The sequence below is a fragment of the Gymnoscopelus microlampas genome (genome assembly GCF_963454915.1).
Source record: "Gymnoscopelus microlampas genome assembly, chromosome: 6".
In the NCBI taxonomy this organism is placed as follows: domain Eukaryota; kingdom Metazoa; phylum Chordata; class Actinopteri; order Myctophiformes; family Myctophidae; genus Gymnoscopelus; species Gymnoscopelus microlampas.
Genome location: NC_139943.1, coordinates 47,361,601 through 47,369,863, shown reverse-complemented (window position 1 = coordinate 47,369,863; position 8,263 = coordinate 47,361,601).

Here is an 8,263-nt window from a genome sequence, read left to right as displayed (position 1 = left end):
ACAGAAATCGGTACACATGATCTCTGGGCCCATGCGGTAAACATATCCAAACGGCATTTTGATAGTCCTTACCGTTTGTCCGTAAATGGCTTCCAAAGTTAGTGGAAGGGGCCCGTTTTACCAAAAATGCCAGAAATCACGAACGAAACGTCCGGTCAATCTGTAACAGAGAGGACCTCTGTTACTATGTTAAACATGTACTTGAACCCTTATTAATTGAACAATATTTGCACAGCATATGGGCACTTTAGATATTGGCACTTTAATTATTTGCACAGTTGTATTTGGCACAGTCCTGATTTTATTGTTGATTGAATACATTTGTAACTGAACATTTGAATTGTGTTTCCTGTTTGTTGAGCTGGCCAGTCAGCTACGTAGTTCCACATGGAGACAAATGTTTAGTGGTAATCAGGAGGAGCAATGCAATGTGTAGAATAGAATGAGTGCAATAGAGACTTGAGTGCAATATGTATGGTGTAAGATAGGTAATGTTGAGTGATGATTGGAATCTTAACAGTTACTGTTCAAGTGGAGCTGTTCTGTCCAGTGTAATTGGGCTGGACCAAGTCAGAATGGCAGAGGGGGGTTGTGATGTGTTTTAGAGTTGCTTATGGTTGTAGTAGAGGGGAAAGAGTATTTTGTAGTTCAGTCAGTTTGAATATCTCTGCTGTCCAGCCAGAAACTGCTAACTCCAAAACGCTCATTGTTCAGGAAACGCAAAAACAAAATATACGTTTTTCAGGAAATGAAGAAAACCTTATATTTTTAAAACAAAGCAATACTGCCTCATCAAAGTTGGTATAGTGACTTTATATATTGTCAGATACTTGCATGTGTCATTATATTATCAACACTTTAACCAAATCGCGGGTAAATCAACACTTTACCCAGCGCAAGTGGAGTTAGCAGTTTCAGACGAGCAGAAATCAAGCTGAAGTGAAGTTAGGTGTCCAAACAACAGTAGCTCCACTCGCTGCTGAGGGAGAGGTTTCAAAAGGGTACAAATTCTCAAAAGCTAACAATGGATCTCCAAGCTCACAATGCATCACAACAACGTGTGAATTAATGCCCTGATGCTTCATGCCACTTATTATATAGGCCTACAATAATAAACAGGACTTTAAATATTACAATAACTTCTGCAAAGTAGAATAGCGCGACAGAAATGCTATGAACGCCTTTCTTCTTGTCACATTGCTCTCCTCATTAAACACTTAATAGATTTTAGAAATATAATTACTTGTTTTCATAACATTAGCGTCAGTGCTAAGTTTGATAAACAGGTACACTGCATAGTTTTAACAGACTACGGGGAGCTTGTTTACGTGGTCCTCCTCCTCGTTCACTGCGCAACGCGCTCTACTCATGCTGTTGAAAAGCAGCGCTGTAGAGGAGAGGGGGGAGTTGTTTGTTTTTGACGGACAGTTTGAGGATCCAATGGAGTTGGGAGTTTTCGTCAGAGGCGCTTTTTAATACTTTTCATTGGTTCAAATGTTTTGATATTTTACACAGACCTAAAGGGTGTTCAATAGCCTTGATTTATGAGAAAAAAACAAAAAACTGAAAATGGAGTTAGCTGGTCCTGGCTGGACACCGACGATATACTTGTGGAGGTTAAGGGTATTTAAGTATTTATGGTGTGTTTATGTATGTATTGTATGTTTGTTTATTTATGTTATGCTCTGAGTTAAAACACCCCTTATAATGGTATAGTCCAGGCTGGCTCATTAGCTCAGCTGAGCATAAAAGGCAGTCACTTGCTACTATTGAGAGAGGTCTGTTGAGCGTGAAGAGCTACTGTGGTGTCCTTGTTCCTGTATGTATTTTCTGGGTGAATAAATACACCTTTTGGTTGCAACCTAGTACCTGGCTCTGTACTGTTTTCCAGCCGCTAAATGGCACATCTTCACACAATCCCAAATTTAAATCACATGTCGAGGGTGGTTTACTCAACAACTTCCCAAAAGCATTTCCACTTTGGGCGCCACAAATGCACAAAACGTAACCGTTTGATGCAAAAACATGATTTTTGGGGGGAACAATCCTCTCATAATGTAATAAAAGCGATATCAGGAGTGACGTGACAATATGATTGGCCCGTTACATTTGTGGGAGGGGCCTATTTATTTAGTGGGAGGTGCCTATTTCCCAAAATCAAAACGGCACGTATCACGAAGGCAGGATCCGATCGGCACCCGATTCGAATGGCACGTCGAGCGGCCTCCGACGGTATTCCTCCCGGCGTATCCCTCGAGTCCCGGCGGCCGAGACCCGCGACCGGCGTCGGCGCAACCACACATTGCAATTTCCCAGAATTGCGACGCGTCTAGTTAACAATACAGTAGCCTAGTAGCAGTAATAGTAGCACTAGCAGCAGTAGGAGTGGTTGTAGTGCAACAGCAGTAGTATCAGGACTAGAAGTAGTAGGCATAGTAGCAGTAGCAGCAAAAGCCGGGTGCAGTACGTTAGTCCGACAGCGCATTCCTCCGACAGCGCAGCGCTCCGACGTTTCCAATACTAAACCCGAACCAAACCTGCACCCTAACCGCACGCGGATGCCACATAGTCGGAGAAAAGGTCTGTCGGATTAACGCATGCCTCCCGCAAAAGCCATAGTAGTGGGATGGATTGAAAGAATAATGGATAGAGGTAGGCATGGATAAATGCAGAGACGGAGGGAGCAAGCAGGACCTCAAGGTGAACTGTGGTCACTGGTCAGGCCCTTAGACCCAGTGTGGAGGGCCTCAATGCACAGGGCAATGAGGAGGAAACAGAACCAAGTTGGGAGTGGGACATATAACACACACCTAAGGCACCGCGTGTCCACTGAGACTTTTTGTCCCGGCTGAAAACGCGGCGCTCCTAAATATAAACAATTAAAAACATGCTCTGCGCTCAGGAAAAAACATCTTGTTGGACACGTGGCCTAAGTGTTTACTTTGTCCACCACTCCCACTCCCAGAGATAACATTGGTCTCATAGTAACAGAAGGCAGATAGTTGCATACTTTCACTTTCATTTGTGTCAGGGGGTCATTTCTCAGAAATGGCCTGATCTGCTGTAGCTCTCTCTCTCTCTCTCTCTCTCTCTCTCTCTCTCTCTCTCTCTCTCTCTCTCTCTCTCTCTCTCTCTCTCTCTCTCTCTCTCTCTCTCTCTTTAAGGTTTCGAGGCCTATCAGGCTCTCGAAGCCTTATTGCATCTCTTGGCTTTCTTATTCTTCCGCCGGTTTTGGCAGTTCTGGCCTAACCGTGTGGTCACTTTTTACGAAACTCGGCAATATGGTAGAGGGCTATGCCAAACGGCGAAGACCCGAAACTCACAACCATCGGCCAAAGGGTGACGCTATAGCACTCAATTGAAAAGGTCAACTTTGAACAGGTACAACTCATGCCCTGTTTGACCCACAGCCATGACACTTCGATGCACACATGCGTCTCCTCATGCCTAACAACTTTCACACTCTGACTTTTGACCTCTGACCTTTAGATCTCCCACCATTTCGAATTATGTGAAAAGCAGTTAAAATCAAACTCCTCCTGGGATTTTTGAGCAATCTGTACGAAACTGTCTACACATGAACTTTGGACCAATGCCGACAGACGTGAGCAAGCGGATTTTCCATAAGTGAAAACGTTAAGCTTTTATAAGCCAATGAATATTGCAGTTTTATGAAAATTATTCATCTGCCCCTAACACATACATGCAGACTCACATTTGTTTGACACTTTCCAATATTGTAGAGGGTCATTCCAAGTATCACTGAAACCAATCTTACTCCATTAAACCTGCTTACACATGTGCCTTGACTCATGAGGAACATATCTATCACTTTGACCAGTAAGCTCCGCCCTTAGATTGTCTGCAATTTTGAGCAGTTTGAAAAACATTTAAACCAAGGATTTCTGAGCAATTTGCGTGAAACTGTGTCAAATAAATGTGTGAGGACCTTTTTCACGGGTTCAGGTATGTTGGTTCAATTGCTTGATCGCTTAATCATCTGCCTTGAAACCACAGGGTTGCTGGTTAGAATCCCACCTCATGTAGACTTCATTATAATTGCATTGCACACAACATGACTGTATCAATGAATGCATGTGCAATTGTTAAAGATGACGTGAAATGCTTACTTGAAAGTAGTTATTTTCAATGTATGATGTACTTCATTCGCCCTTTTGTTTTGTTTTGTTGGACTCTCCTTTCTCACTGTCTAATGCTGTGGATTCAATAGCTCGACCAGTAAAGTGTGAGCCTCATGTGTCAAAGGTCCCTGGTTCAAATCCCATTCATTACAGTTTACATTTAAATTGCATTGTACAAAACATGACCCTACAGTAGTGTTAATTCAGACATGTGCAATTTTTAAACAATAACATGAAATGCTTTTTTGAGAGTAGTTGTTTTTTATGTATGACCTACTTTCTTGTGAAAATAGCCGATCTACAATCTCACAACTTTCAGATAGCAACACGTTGTGAGCTTGTAGATCGACTATTTTCACTAGTTTCCATTCCGAGGAGACAAAAAAAAACTTTATTGGTAAATGTTTTGTGAACCAGTGATCTACAGTAGTTAGCGAAACAGAGGCTTGGTTCATAACGGACGGAAAAACCTATAGATATCAACAGACACCATCAGGGAGGCCATATCTCTAGCTCAATGAGAAGAGAGGCATTCTGTGAATCCATAGGTCGCTGGTTCGATCCCTGTCCCCAACAATGCGTTGAGGTGATCATCATTTGGAATTCCCCCTATTCCCATGGATTGGATCCACTCATCACCAATCACACCTGTCACATGCACAGTACAATTGTTAGGCACTTTTACTTTACTACTCTACTCTACTACAATTACAGCAGATGACAGCTTTAGTTACTTGTTACTTTGCGGATGTAATTATTAATACAACACCTACAGTAACCACATACTGCCGATCTACAATGTGACGCATTATGAGCTTGTATGTATATAATAAGCAACCCATGCATGATAACTTACCACATATGAAATCCAATTCTGTCTATCCAATGGCTCAGTCAGTACTGCAAGACATGCCTCTCTCTCACTCTGTCACTGTCTGTCTGTCTGTCTGTCTGTCTGTCTGTCTGTCTGTCTGTCTGTCTGTCTGTCTGTCTGTCTGTCTGTCTGTCTGTCTGTCTGTCTGTCTGCCTCTCTCTCACACTATCTGTCTGTCTGTCTCTGTCTCACACTGTCTGTCTGTCTGTCTGTCTGTCTGTCTGTCTGTCTGCCTCTCTCTCACACTGTCTTTCTGTCTCTCTCTCTCTGTCTCTCTCTGTCTTTCTCTGTCTCTCTCTGTCTCTCTCTGTCTGTCTCTCTCTGTCTCTCTCTCTCTCTGTCTCTCTTTCTCTCTTTCTCTCTCTCGCTCTCTCTCTCTCTCTCTGCCTGTCTCTGCCCTATCCCTCGAAACCGCTTATTGCTGCTTGCAGCTATATTTTATATTTATTATTGATCTTGCATTGTGTAATTTACTTGGATTATGTAAAAGCCCATGCGGCCTGGGCATCTTTGTCATTGAATGAAAACATAAATAAAGAAAATGAATGAATGACTGTATTGTCATGGTTAATACATGTCTAGTATCTGTGACATATAGTCACAGTCAGATACTGCTCTTTTCATCTAGTTAGGATTAAACATGGCTGTCTGGCAGACTGGTTAGTTGGTGCCTTGTGGTGACCTGGGAACTTGGGAAGTGTGTGCTGCTGGACACCGACCCAGATGACTCCTCATCGGTCTCCTCACAGCTCTGGAGTGGTGGAAAGTAACTAAGTACATTTACTCAAGTACTGTACTACAATTTTGAGGTACTTTTACTTTACTGGAGTATATCCAATTTTCAATACTTTTGCTTCTAGTACATCTCAAAGGCAAATATTGTACTTTGACTCCACTACAATTATTTGAAAACTTTAGTATAAGTATATTTTGATGCCAATACTTTTGTAGTTTAACTCAAGTAACATTTTGAGCACAGGCCTTCACTTGTAACAGAGTATTTCTACATTATGGTTTGTACCGCTACTTTTACTTCAGTAAAATATCTGAGTACTAGTTCTAGCACACTGGATGACGGTGCTAGAACTCCTCACTGCTCTGGAGTGACACTCTCCTGCGAGGCTGTGACTGTGAGCGTGCAAACAAACGACAAAACAAACAACATGGGAGAATGCCAGAGACATTGCTCTCCGTTTGTAACGTAACTTTAAACCCATTATGTTATGCCGCCCAAATCCGTTTTGCAGATTTCAGTGGTTTTTATGAGGTTTAAAATATATAGGTCTATAATTTGGGGAGAAATAAACTGGTACGTTTGTGTTTTTTGTGGACAAATGTAGGACTATTTCATAAAGCGAATAGACAATGCATTGCGTGATAACGCTAACCTTCCCGGTGGTCAACACAGGACTCTGTGGCGCAACGGTAGCGCGTCTGACTCCAGATCAGAAGGTTGCGGGTTCAAATCCCGTCGGGGTCAGCCTTTATTTCGTAAATTGTGAATAAGTCAATTTAGAAAGCGTGAAAAGTAGTTGCATTTGCAATAACGATTTCCGTCCATTTTATATTGAGCAGAATCAAGGGGATATGAGAAATGCACTCTATTCCTGTAGCTTTACGAGCTAATTCGTACAACGTTCAACTGAATGATGGTGGAGATGGACGTCCTGCTCAATTACACAAACGCCAGAGAAATCCCATTTGCAGTCACAACTTGTAAGACGATAAATTATTGCCTCAACTCCAGTCAATTAGATTTTTCCCTTTCAGAGTAGGGCTCCGTGTATGGCTTCGATATCGTAACTACATAATTTTTGATACACTGAGCATAGGACTCTGTGGCGCAACGGTAGCGCGTCTGACTCCAGATCAGAAGGTTGCGGGTTCAAATCCCGTCGGGGTCAGTCTTTATGTCATAAATTGTGAAGGCGCTAATTTAGAAAATGTGAACATTTGATGCATTTGCAATAACAATGTGACAGTGTAGGATAAAAAACGGCCATATTTCCGTGTAACTTCCATGTAATAGTCCAATAACGGTTTACTGAATGAAATAATGAATAAAAACGAATCCATTTCAGTATTATAAGTGAACCAATTCAGTATAGGCAAGAATCTTGCCTATATCATCTTGCCGCAACTCGCAAGATGTTTATTATATTAAAACCAGAGATCTTTGACGCGAGTGTCCATGCAGCAAGCCTACAAAATGATTTTAATAAGCAAATTCAACTCAATCATACACGCTAATGTAATCAGCGATGTAACACACATTGACATTAAAACCGGAGATAGGTATATCCAAGTAACTTCCATGCAGTAGGCCTATTGCTAATGGCTCCCATACATACGGCACTTTAGATTATTAGTTTAACTTATCTTCCTAACGGTGGCCAGGCCAAGGCCCCCCGAACAACCAAACCAGCGCAGCATCCAGCTATTTGTGTCAGGAATGTCCAACCATAGGCCCACTAGACCGCAGTGAACTTTTCGCATTTTCTCCTCAGCATGAGACGGTGTGCGAGGTCATTTTAGAAGCCCCAATAAGACAGAAGCCCCCCACCCGCTATTAAGTCGAATACCAAAACGCTCGCCCCAAAACACAGTCACCCCGGGTCAAATCCGGCGACCTAGGAACGGTCGCAACCTGGTATCGTTCTTAAACGTAACCTCAGTAAACGATATGCCTTAGGTTTTAAGGCATAGTTTTACTGAGGTTAAGTTCAGGAATAAGGTTAGGTTTAAGGCTTAAACCTAACCTTATTCCTGAACTTAACCTCAGTAAAACTATGCCTTAAAACCTAACCTTATTCCTAAACTTAACCTCAGTAAAACTATGCCTAGCCCTAAACGTATTAACCTTATCCTCACTTCCTAAAGTAAAACAAATACAAGAACCGGTGGGGGCGAGCAGTCCGCGAAAAAAATAAATGGGGGTGAGCGTGTTTTGGGGCGAGTCTTCTGGTTACCCTTAAGTCTTAAGAGAACTTCTATTTGTTTTTATTGTTCCTCATGTGGCACCGGTCAGCCCCAGGTAACTGCCAATGACCCGATAGCGAACCAGCCGAGTATAAGGCGTGCCTGGCAGGTGGTAAGAAGGTCCGGGACATAATGGTATAGTATGGGGGGGATAGGGTTTGGTTTAGCGGTAACATAATGCCTCCCTATAAGAAGAAATAGAGGAAGCAGTCTTCCTGTCCTTTTGAAAATATCATATCATATTGATAGTCCAATATACCTATAGACT